The following is a 12,898-nucleotide window of genomic DNA, read 5'->3' as shown; positions in this document are numbered from 1 at the left end:
AGCTGTTTACATTTCATTTAAGTTTTCATTAAAAAAAATCCACACAAAGTTTAAAAACTACCATCGAATGTGCTCTGACTCTCAAATTTCATGATTACATTCAACACAATCTACTGTAGTTACTCCTAAACCAGCTTCTGCCCCAGCAGGCCAGCTGCTGGACTTCCACAACAGAATATTAACAGGACTCTTTCTAACATAGACTGGATGTTTGTGTCCCCCTGAATTCATATGTTGAAATATACCCCCACAAGGTGATATTAAGAGGTGGGGCCCTTGGGAAGTAGTGGATTAGTGTTGTTATAAAAGAGGTCCCAGAGAGCTCCTTCCTCCCTTCTGCCATGTGATATTACAAAGATGGCCATCAATGGGGCGCCTGGGTGGCTCGGTTGGGCGGCCGACTGCGGCTCAGGTCATGATCTCACGGTCCATGAGTTCGAGCCCTGCATCAGGCTCTATGCTGACAGCTCAGAGCCTGGAGCCTGTTTCAGATTCTGTGTCTCCCTCTCTCTGACCCTCCCCCGTTCATGCTCTGTCTCTCTCTGTCTCAAAAATAAATAAACGTTAAAAATAAAATAAAAAAAAAAAAACAAAGATGGCCATCAATGAGGAAATGGGCCCTTGCCAGACCCAGAGTACACTGACACCATGTTCTTGGATTTTATAGCCTGCAGAATTTGTGAGAAATAAATATTTGTTGTTTATAAGCCAACCAGTTGATGGTGTTTTTGCTATATCTGTCTGAACAGGCTGAAACACTTTCCCTCCACACATAGCTCTTCTCATCTTCAATTAACAGATGGATACTGGCATCCTTCCTGGTTGCCCATCCTGTGTTCAGCCAGGACAAGGGTTACATAGTAAGGGAGGATTGGGGAATGAACTCCTGCCATTCAGAATATATGTAGGACCTACTTCAGCATCAGCACTGGGGGAGGCATACCTGGTGCTAGACTTAACTTTAACCTTGCCTACCTCATCATTGTCTACACCCCAGACCTAGACCTGGATGCTCACTTCTGCTTCAAACCTACATCCACAGCTTCCTGCTTCAGATTTTTGTTTGTGTATACACCACATACTTTCCATTCTCTATAGTAGATCTCCCTGCCAAGAATCTGTTATCTTACCTTAAACCTGGTTCTTTTTCCTGACTTCCTGGTCAGGATGAACAACTCAGAGCCATCACCTCAAATACATATCCAGTCCCTAAATCCTGATGAGTCTCTTTTTTATTGTTTCTTGCTTCCATTTCTCTTTTGCCTTTGCCACCCTTCCAGTTCAGGCTTTCATCATCTCCTAGCTATCACAAACACATAACAAGTCTTTATGACTGTATTCTTCCTTCAGTTCTTAACGGAGAGTGCTTGGGCCACTGTTTCAGAAAAACAAAAACAAACAAAAAACTTCTAGTGTATCAGTACCTGGAGTAAACAATCTGATGGCTCTACATTAAACTAATGGTTTTCATATCAGAATATCTCTCCATCTACCACCCCCCATGGGACCCCATCTATATTTATGAATAAGAATTTTCTTGCTGTCACCTTACTATATAATTCTTCTCCCCAAATCATGATCATTTCTATCACCATACTGTTCAAACTCTTCTCTCTCTGGAACGCATCTCAGCTCATCCTTAGGCCCCATGTAGGCCTTACCCCTTTGTGAACTCCCCCCAAACAATTTAAAGATCAAAAGATTTCTTTCTTTCTCAGCACTGTCCTCCTACTATGTCAATTCACTGGACACTGTGAGATTATGGTGTGTGTGTGTGGGGGGGGGGGGCTATCTTTCTATGACCTTCTAAGTAGGAAGCTCATGGAGGTCAGGAACCTGGAAAGAGTTCTCTTGGGCCTATTTCATCAATAACCAGGCAAATGTATGCTCTATACCCAAAAATCTGATCTGTTGGAAAAATATTGAAGGATTTCAAAACCCATGCAGTAACTACGTTGTATGCAAACTCTTATGTTAATTAACCATGATGAATAGTTCTAATTGTATTTTTTTCTATATTTAAATAAGTGAATTTTCTGAAAAAGTTGAGATATGTAGCCAAATGACCCATTTTGGCATATCCTAGGATTTACTATTTTTAGTTTGTTTTAAATTACAGCAGAGAATTTAAAGATGTAACATTTTTATATGTTTTTACAAAATTCACATTTTGCTCACTATAATTTATGTTTTCCTTGGTAACTAGTAGAAACATTTTAAGGGTCAGCCTAGAAGTAGCAGAATCAGTGGAAACACCTTTCCTAAACCTTTCTTCCTTGTGTCATTAATCAAAAGAAACACACCTACTAACCCAGCCTGTCAGATTCACTCACAAAAGTTGCAGTTTATCTCCAAACCATTCTTGCCCCCTGAACCTGGTAGCTGATTGGGTAATGAGTAATTACATACCTTCAGTTATTACTCTGACTTAGAATTTTTCAGCTTCTATTTTTTGTCAGTAAATGGAACTAAACTGCATGTGATTTGGCTTGAGTACACAATCAGAATTAATGAAATGTCATATCCATTAAAGCAAACTCAGAAAATTGCATGCAAATATGGATAAGAGGGCCCTTAGTTCTAACTTTAGAGCTAGAAGCAAACCGATAGTGGCCATTTCACATAGATCATTCTATACAGTCTTCTTTCCTGCTGTCACTCTTTAAGACTCGGCCTGTCAAAAGAAGAAGAAAGATACCAAGGCTTCCATGAAAAATACCCATAAGGGAATGCCTGAATACTGAGGAAAACTTTAGTTCTTTAACTCAACCATGTGAACCTCTCTTCTCTGTGGGAACTTGCTCTGACACTGACCGTGTTACTTCCCACTGTTGTGGACACTGAGGTCCAAAGTGGGCCGAAAAACACAGGACTACAAGTTGGCAGCAGGACTTGCTAGGTTGTGTTTGTGTAGCCAACACAATCTGTTTCAAATGCTTAACACATTTGCTGCTACACACTTGTAGGATCAAATGTTTACTCTACTACTCCTGTGCATTGATGTAAACATGGAGCTGGTTTGTAACCTAAAGTAATGTTGGGGAGACATCTCAGCAAAAATAAAAGTAAAGTATTGTGTAGCTCCCCCAAGACCCTTTTTATTTCTCAAATCCTAGGTAAAATCACTTTGAAGATGCCAGTAGCCTGCTCAGACTGTTCCTGTTACCTGTAGTTTTTGCTGCCTATTCATGTATCTATATTTGGATAGGTTTATAAATGAATGACAGCCTTTTATTTTTATAGACACAGTGAAAAATTACCCAAACAACTAAATACAGAGAACCATATGTCACCTCACCATTGAGTTGCAGCTCCTGAATTCCTGATTTTGGCTGAATGCTAGAGGTTGGATCATCAATGCTGTGTAGCAGTGACAAATAAGTGCATGCACGATCCAGGAAATCTCTCAAGGACAGTAGTTGGGGCTCTGCTTTTGCTGATGTGAATATTTCTGTTGCTAAAATGTACTTATGGCAATAAATAATGTATCTTCTCTTGTTTAAGTGATGGGTGGTTAAGGTTAATCTGTTATTTTCATTTTCAGCAAATTTATAAAGAGAGAAATGGAGGGGCACCTGGGTGGCTCAGTTGGTTAAGTGTCTGACTTCAGCTCAGGTCATGATCTCGGGGTTGGTGAGTTGGATCCCCGCATCAGGCTCTGTGCTGACAGCTCAGAGCCTGGAGCCTGCTTTGGATTCTGTGTCTCCCTCTCTCTCTTCTTCTCCTCTGCTCACACTCTATCTCTGTCTCTCAAAAATAAATGTTTAAAAATTTTTGTAAAAAAGAGAGAAATGGAGCCAAGTTATAGGAGGTGATTAGGTCATATACAGAGATAACACTTTATCCTAAACAGCTGCACAGGATGTTGGAGGTAAAGAGTGGAAAAACTCCACTTACAGGTGATCAGAGAATTGTAGAAAACCAAACCAGACAACCTTCCCCAGGTAGGAGAGCCCTCAAGAACCTAGCCTCTCAGGAGAAGTGCTGATGCTAGTTATTTCATGTTAGTATGAATTAATGACTTTTAGTTCTCTGCCAAGAATGTCTGAGCTCTCAACTGGTATAAAGATATAAGAGTTGGGAGAAATGAGGATTTCTGGGTTTGAAATGAGGATTTCTGGGTTTGAAGTAATCCCATGTGGCTTTTTGGTTTCCCTCCTTCCCTGGCCAAAGCTTCTGAGTTTTTCTAACCTGATCTTCACAGAAAGGAAAGCTAGTATGTCTCCTTTTAATTCTACCCTTATTGCAATGAGGAAAGTTCATGACTGAAAAAGGAGACTGAAGAGAACCAAGAGATCTTCAGTGGGGCAAATATTGGGAACCATTGCTCGACTCTGGCCTCTTGGCTATTGAAAACATGTCAAGGTCATGAGTTTCTGTGTTATACTTGCTGCAGAGAACAATGTGAATGATAGGAAAATACTTTTCAAATCTTTTGGAGCAGTTTCATCTTAAGAAACTAACTTGAAAAAAAAACAACTGTGTGCTCTCTAACTTGTATCCTCAGAATCTTTCTCAATCTTCCTTACTCTAGAGGACAACTGAAACATGAAAAGAAATCATGGGTAGACCAAGCAGCATCGCTGGGGTAGGAGTCCCAGGAGGAGATAGGAGGCAAGCTGGGCCAGTGGGATGAGCACGGTCTAGGAACTGCATGGCCTGGTTTCCATTTCTCATGTTCATGCCATGTGTTACTTTTAGAAAGTTGGAGCCTTTCATAGGAACTTTGTTCCACTATATGAAAACCGAAAAGAATGGGTCAGGTGATCTCTAAGGGTCCTCCTAGCACCAGATCTGGTTCTTTCAAGCCTTGAATCCAGTAGAGTTTGCTATTGCTTTTTTCCTGCCAATAGCTTGTGAGTCTCTTTTTTTCCTGCTTCTCTTGCCCTTCTTTGCCTTCCTCCTGAGGTTTCCTGACATCACACAGCTGCCCTACTTTGTTCCCCATCACACCAGGACAAAGCAGCTGGCAGGAGCCAAAGACCAATCAGTATTTGATAAAGATAAATCTGTGCTCAGAACTGGAACAGATGTTTAGCCAATTAGGAAATGAAACCCTCTGCTGAAGTAGATCAGCTTCCATCTGAGGACTTCGGATTTTGATGTAAAAAGTACTCATTTCTTAAAAAGTGCTTTGCAGATTATATCAAACAAGGTGTGTGGTTAGGTTGTTTGCTTTAGATTACTCAGTTATAATGTAGCTTCAATATAGTTATCATTCTCAGATTGATGAGAAAACATGAATGAAAAACATCACAAAACAAGAGTGTTTTAGAATGGAAAGCATTTTTCCTTCCCACTGAGTGGAAGAGATCTTCAGTCTTGCTACTCAGAATGGGGTAACTACACCAGCAGTGCCAGCAACTACTGGGAACTTTTTAGAAATGCAGACACTCAGGCCCCCACTACAGACCTGCTGAATCAGAACTCACTGTTTAATAAGATACCAAGGGGATTCACATGTACGGGAATACCACTCTAAGATATCCCTGATCAATGGGAAGCCTGTCTTAGTTTAAACACATTCAGGCACAAGATGATGCTTCCTCTCATTCCAGGGCATTCTGTTTGGGGATAGCTCTAAACATCAAATGCACTTCTTTATAATAATAAATACTAGCAAAAATTTATTGACCTCTGACCATGTGACTCTTCTAGATGCTTTATAAGTATGTTGCACCATTTAATATCCACAACTTCCAGGTGAGGTAGGTACTATTTGCTTTTGCTTAATTAATCCCTATAACAAAGGTATGAGGGGGATATCCTGGTCTTTCCCATTTTATAAACGAGAAAGCTGAAGCCAAGAAAATTGAGTAATTTGCTCAAGTCAAATGGCTGGGGAGTGTATTATGAGCCATAATCTCAGTAGTTTGGCTCCAGAGCCCTACTTAACCATTATATTATGTGCTTATTGTTTATAGTGATTATAGTATTCCTTTGTATAGTTTCAATCCATCTTTTCTCTAGCAGTACCAATAACATTGTATTTTTCCCCTAGATGAAATTTCTCGAATTATTTGAACCAAGTCTCATGATCACTCTTCTTAACATGTTCTTCATATGACTTTTATTTATATCTTTATTAGTCAAATTCTGGTTTGTAACTAAGGTGTGTCCTGCAGGGTTGTATCCCAAGCCTCAGCTGTGTGGTTTTGAGCAGGTCAAAGTTGTAAAACTATCTTCAACCTGTATTGGAACATCATACTTGGAGTAATGAAGCCTGTGTACCTGATGAATCCTCTAACCTAATCACGGTGGTGATTGGTATTGAGCTCAGTGTCTTTTTCACAAAGGCTTCTATTAAGCCAAGCCTCTAAGTCTCTGAGGATAATTTTTGAACTCAGGAGCATTCCCCTGAAGCAGACCTCTCTCTCATCAGCATCGTGTGTTTCTTCCCACACTGAGCTCAAGTGATAGCCTGGCACTAGTATCTACTCCATCCAGGGCAGCTCTGTGGAAAGTAGAACTTGATATCCATCCTCTTAGATTTCATCTTGTTAGCTGTGACTCATTATTCATCCTGTCAAATCTGTTGGATTCTTGATTCTGTCACTCAGCATATTTGCTAGCTGGCCCAGCCTTGTGTCATCTGAAAATTTGATCAACACACCTTCTGTCTTTATTAAGCAATTTTTAGCTAAAAGTGCTGAATGGGCCAAAGTTGAAGTTAGCCCCTGGGAGGGGACTTGCTCCCAGGGACCTCTTCTGCATGCTGACTTCAGTTCATTAATCTGCACCTTTGCATCAGGCATTTAGTCATCTTGATATCTCTAAGTTTTTCATGCAGCCTGTATGTCTCCATTTCTCCAAGAGGCAGTGTGGTGGCCAACATACTGTCTTAAACCATCAACACCCTCCAGCTACATGGCCTTGAGTTATTATGGTGGAGGCAGTTGTTTAGTGGAAAGTACCCTGAATCAGGATTAGAAATGAGCTAGGTGGGAGTTCTAGCTCTGCCATTTCCATCTGTGTACCGTTCGCTTAGGGCGAATCAGAGAGGCAGACACACTAGGAGTGGTTTCTATATATAATTATATAAAAAAGGATTTTTTGTAGGGATTTGAGCTGTGCAGTTGTAGGATAAACAGTATGAAAGGCTGTTACTTCTGTGTATATTTCTAGGGCCTGAAGCAGCAGGATAGTCAGTTGGGAAGAAACTTTGGGTGTGAAATAGAGGAGAGCAAGGGCAAATGAGAACCATGAGGATGTTCTGGAGCCCACAGAATGGGCTGGAACACCCGGCAGTCTCTCATTACCTGTAGTACTCCATCTTTGATCATGCAGGTGACCTGCAGGAGAAGCTGGCACCTTCCTCACAGAAATAAACACATACTTGGCTCAAGAATCAGAAACTGTAGGGGGAGACATAGTGGGGGCTCGAGTTCCTGGGAGTCTGGCCATTGCCTCATGGCAGCCTGTTGAGCCAACAGGTTAGCAGTGCTGCGCAGGAGCCGCTAGGGTTGCTAGCACTGAACTTCTGTCTACTGCTTTATGCTGCCTTCCAAATCTTGTGCAGATGTCTCCTTTAGCCCCTACTACCCTGAAGCTGTGCCAGAAAAGGGATTCTGGGAAACGTAGTTTCAGCTTAGCTAAATTGACACACCCTCCCTGTGGATCATCAGTGTATACATCTTTTAACTGAACTTTTTTTCCAAATGAATACAATCAGAAGTCCATGTTTCAGCCTAATGTAATGCAACTATCCCTTATACAACTGAAAACACATCCTCTCTCCAAAAGTGAGTACAAATTCTTTTTGTTCATCTTTGAGCGATGTGTAATCCTGTGCTTGGTGAATCACATTCTTCTTCTGATATCCTGTAATTTAGGTACTGAGATAAACTTAACTACCATTACCGTATCTTACATTAGATAATAGGGGAATGGGAGAAACAAGAAAAAAAAATTGGTTGATATGTACTGAAACATATTCATATTAAAATAATGAAGAAGTACTAAAATCATTATAGTCCTTGTTTCTGCAACTGGCTATGTGGTTATAGCTGGTATTTGTAACTACCTTTTTCTATTACACATTCTGTACTTGTACTTCCTTTATCTCAACAAAGTACTTCTTCTGGTTTTGATTCCTTGTCAGGTGGGGTGACCCAAACCTTTATTCCTGAAGGTTCTGGGGTATTAATATTACTGCCTGTGTTGAGTTATTGAAATTTTCCATTAACTTGAATGGAAGGACCTTGAGTACTAAGAGATGCCCCGGGAACTCTTGTAAATCAAAGGTGAACTCTTCCTCACTTCCAATATGCAGTAGCAACTCTGGATCTTCTTGGAGGCATCAATATCCTAGTTAGTACATTAACTGCCTTCTTCACCTGTTGAATTACTGCCAGGAGGAGCTCAAAGTTGTTGGTGGCTGTCTCAACTACCAGTTTTAGTAAAGCATTGTTGTGTCCCCTCATGGAAGCATCCTTCCTTGGGAGGTAGGTCTTGTAGACCAAAAAAGGCCAAAGTGGGAATAAAGCAAAACATTCTGTTGTGGATCACTAGGAGTATCAATGAAAGGAGTCACTCTCATTTTCAAACCCCTTGTTTTTAGGACATGTAAGCTCTGGCTAAGGGACAAACAATACTGTGTATTACTTGTTGATTTAGAACATAATGTGTCTCTGGAGAGATTTCAGAGGTTAGTGCCATCACCAAGGACCTGAAAGATGGCAGTGTTGTGCTTCCTCCCAGATCTTCATTCAGTTTGTTTCTTGTGAAGAAGACAGATGCATCTTGGAGAATGACAGTGGATCATCATAAACTCAGGTAGAGACTCTAATTGCAGCTGCTATTCCAGATGTGGTTTCATTCCTAGAGCAAATCAGCACATTCCTTGGCCCCTGGTATATAGCTATCGATCAAGAAAATGCCCTTTTCTCTATACTTGTTACTAAATTATTCGAAATTGTTGGCTTTCATCTACTGGGGTCAGAAGTATACCTTAATGATGCTACCTCACTCAGCTGTCCAGCTATATGTCATCATCTGCTTCTCAGGCAGATCATGTTGGTCAGTGTATTGATATCATCACAGTGTTTGAGCCTGGTGAATTGAATATAGCAATAACCCAAACTATGTTGGTAAGAAACATGTGTGCCAGATAACAACAAATAAATCCCCAGGTAAGACAGGTCAGCAGTTTGTATCTCTGGGGCCAGGGGCTCAATCATCTAAATGTCAGGATAGCACTTCTGGGCAGCCTATGTGTTTATAATTGCTCCAGGATGGTGACAGCTGGTTACTCTATTTAAAATTCTCTTCCATCACCCCTACTCACCCCTACTCGCTCCTACCCGCCCCTACTCACCCCTGCTCACCCCTACTCGCCCCTACTCACCTTGATCTGTTACAGCGGAGGCAACAGTAGTATAGTGGAAATGCCCGAGTCTGTATTGGAAATGAGCTGGGTTTGTGTCAAAGTTTTTCTACTTATGTCTATATGCTTTCTTAAACAGGTCGGTTTCTTCATCTTTAAGATGAGAAAGACAAAAATCTACCTTACAAGGTTGACATGAGGACTACCTGTGATAATGTATGCAATGAAGTAAGGAGTTTATTGCTATACAGCTCCTTATATATGCAGGCACTTTATGAATTTGAGTGTGTTTAATCCATATGCACTTTTATCATCTGATGAGGAACAAAGGTTCTGACAAGTCCTTTAAATTTCCCAGGCTCATACTGTTAGGAGGTGGTGGTGCCAGGGTGTGAACTACACCTGTTCTGTTAGCAAACCAGTGCTCTTTCCATTTGGTGTGTTCTCGCTTTGTCATAGTGCATTGTAAACCCTCAAACACCGACAGTGTATCGATATAGGTTCTTTGCTGTTTTTAGTGAATTCGTGCTGAAGTGCACTGATCTTCCCTTCCCCACCTGCCTAAAAATCCTCTGTCTAGCCATCTGGGGACTTTGCCTTTAATTCTTGGGTTAAATCAGGTTTTTGTTTTCGTTTTAATTTTGTTTCCTCATTTTGAAAATTGCCCTTCCTTATAGAGTTTACAAAGAACTTATATTTTCTATTTACACTTTTATGTTCTTTCACTCAACAGGCTATGGGGTAGAGCCTAGTTTTTCATGGAAAACTGAGGCTCAGGTAGATAATACTATATCAAAGCTAACACTTTGATAAGTGGAAGAGGTATTTGTCTCCAGCTTTAAGGCTTTTTCCCACTGTTTCAGTCTGCATTGGGCTCTAAGTATCATTTGATTCTGTGAAGCCATATTCTCCTCCTTTATCAGGATGCCTCTTGGTACCAGACACTGTTTCCCCTAGGCAGTATAAGGATGTTTATAAGTCTCAGAAGGTTCACAGGGGTTTGTACACCAATAGGCCATAGAAGCACCTAAAATCTCAGGAGAACTTTATTTCACAATTCTGTTAGGAGGAACGCCACACTAAAATCCATAAGCATCAGAATTGAACAAATTCCAGCTTATCAGGAGTGATTATTCTGAAGGTAATAAGATAATGAAAATGTTCCCAAATACTCACCAATGACTTAGTTTATTTCAGATGTTACTAAATGAACCAGTCTTTTGTCAAACCTCCTATTAAAAACTCAGTAAAAGCAGAAGCTAGAGGGTGGGGAAATCACTGAATGTAGCTTTTTTCCTGGGGCTTTTTGCTGATTCCTGGGTATCTGGAGCTTTATTTTTCAAGGCTGGGACAGGAGGTAAAGTTAAGAGTCCATCCAAAATGATGAGTGTAATAAGAGGGCACTGTCAAGGGCTCTAACCTCAGAAGAGATTCTAACATCCTACCAAAGTTCTTACCAACTATGCTTATTTTCTGTCTCCCCAACATGGGCTAAACCACACGAGATTGTTTATACTTGACCATTTTGGCGTATAAAAGTATCAATTTCATAGGATTGATCATAATAGGATGTTATGGAGATTTTTGCCCACAGCTGTCTGTCCAATGCCTAGAATATTTATGATACGTAGTAGGTGCTTAATAAATATTTGTTGATGGAATGAATAAATGAAATCAAGTTGTAAACCAATTATCAAAGATAAGTAGAACAATTTCAGATGAGAATTAAAAAACACATATGAATAACCCCTGAGTAAAAGAATTCAGAATGAAAATGAAAGGAAACCTGAGTTTAGAACCTGTTAGGAACGAGAGAGTGATTGGAAGCAGCGAATGGTCTCTTGGAGTTGCCTTCATGGGATTTGACCAGACAGCTGGATAAACATTGATTTCTAGGGTCCCTGCTGCATCCTTCCTCGCTGCTGTTTGCAAGCTTGAAATTTATGATTTTCATCCCCATCTGAATAACATATTAAAAAATAAAAGCTCAAGTCTTTTAGTGTTTATTACCAAATGTAATCACTTTGAGTAATATACAGGTTCATATTTATAAGAGAAATATGGAATACAAATTAAAAGCTCTGTGATGTGGAGCTCAGAAGCTTTCAAGAGTTACCCAAGATTATGTGAAGCTTTCTCACCACCCCCTCTCTCTTTCATATTTAATCAGATTTGGAGATTAGAGATGCAATTTCCTTTTGTGTCTAGAGAAGTTTATCAGGATGCTGCACACTACTGTTTCTATTCTGCTTCTCCCCACTCCCAGGTTAGAGCACCAAAGTGTCTATCATATAAGTATCCATTAAAAACGAAAATTATTTACTTTCCTGATTTAATGAACAAAAACTCATTAAAATGTCTCATGACATCTATGTGGGTTAGGTTCAAATATCAACGAGTAAGGGGAAAATCACAAATAGTTAAAACTACACATGAAAATCTTTTATACTATTCATAAGTAAAATATACAAGGTTTTAAAATTTTCTTTTAACATTTATTTATTTTTGAGACAGAGAGAGACAGAGCATGAACGGGGGAGGGTCAGAGAGAGGGAGACACAGAATCTGAAACAGGATCCAGGCTCTGAGCGGTCAGCACAGAGCCCGACGCGGGGCTCGAACTCACAGACCGTGAGATCATGACCTGAGGTGAAGTCGGCCGCTTAACCGACTGAGCCACCCAGGTGCCCCGTAAATATACAAGGTTTTAAATGTACATCCTATGTGGTATTCCTTGTGTACCTGGTGAGAACCACTGACTTAACTAAATACAGAAATAAAAGAGAAGCATATCAATAGATGTCCAGTTATTTAAATACTCTGCCTTTAACGAAATTCATAGTGATGACTGTGGGGAGGGTTGAGAACCTTAGGGTGCTTCTGCTTGCCTGAAGGGATGATTCCACTTTGGTTGAATAGAATGCTCCTATGTTGTATAACACATTCACATGTTTGTTCCTACAGGGGCTCCATGTTACATGTTATGCAGAGCCTGGGGACTGATGTTAGGACTGAGTTCCATGCCCCTGCAATTCTATTATTTAGGTACCCAGATCATTGGGTACCAAATAAAGATTCAAGTTTGGGGCTAAATAGTTTAGATGATGGACGTGCACTTGTAGGTTTTTTCCTTCCATGAAAAAGTACGGTTGTTAAGAGGTATGAGTGAATCTACTTGGTCCTGGGAAAGTAGTGTGGGATTTAGTAGGTGCTGTATGGATGAAAATCTACTATAATGAAGGTCTGTTCATTCCAGACCATGCTTGAGGCAGAGTTTTTGCCTTATCTGTGATTAGAGTCCAGGTGCTTTAGAGAATTGTAACCCCTGGTATGTTAGAGATGAAGATACCTCTGGGCTTCCTCCTGGTTCCCCACTCCTGCTAGAGCAGGGAGATTGAGGGCAGGTACAGAGGTGACTTTATGAAGATAGTCAGGCTTACATTTAGGCTTACATTTAGACTTGCACAGGCCTTTTCAAGATGTAGGAGGGGTCTTGGCAATATGTTCAAATGTTCTTTTTTTTTTTTTAATTTGCAAATTTAAGATACTTTAACCACGATCCATTAAGACCAT

General features: G+C 40.3%; 1 protein-coding gene across 4 annotated transcripts in view; it reads left to right on the top strand.

Moving 5' to 3' along the window:
* The window catches only part of TDRD15 (tudor domain containing 15), a 701,518-nt gene that overhangs the window by 241,065 nt on the left and 447,555 nt on the right, over window positions 1-12,898 (top strand). The gene's annotated exons all lie outside the window — the stretch shown is intronic.

Source organism: Felis catus, chromosome A3, assembly GCF_018350175.1.
Source record: "Felis catus isolate Fca126 chromosome A3, F.catus_Fca126_mat1.0, whole genome shotgun sequence".
NCBI classification, from domain to species: domain Eukaryota; kingdom Metazoa; phylum Chordata; class Mammalia; order Carnivora; family Felidae; genus Felis; species Felis catus.
The sequence above is the reverse complement of the archived record's forward strand: the minus strand, read 5'-3'. Positions and strand labels throughout refer to the sequence as shown.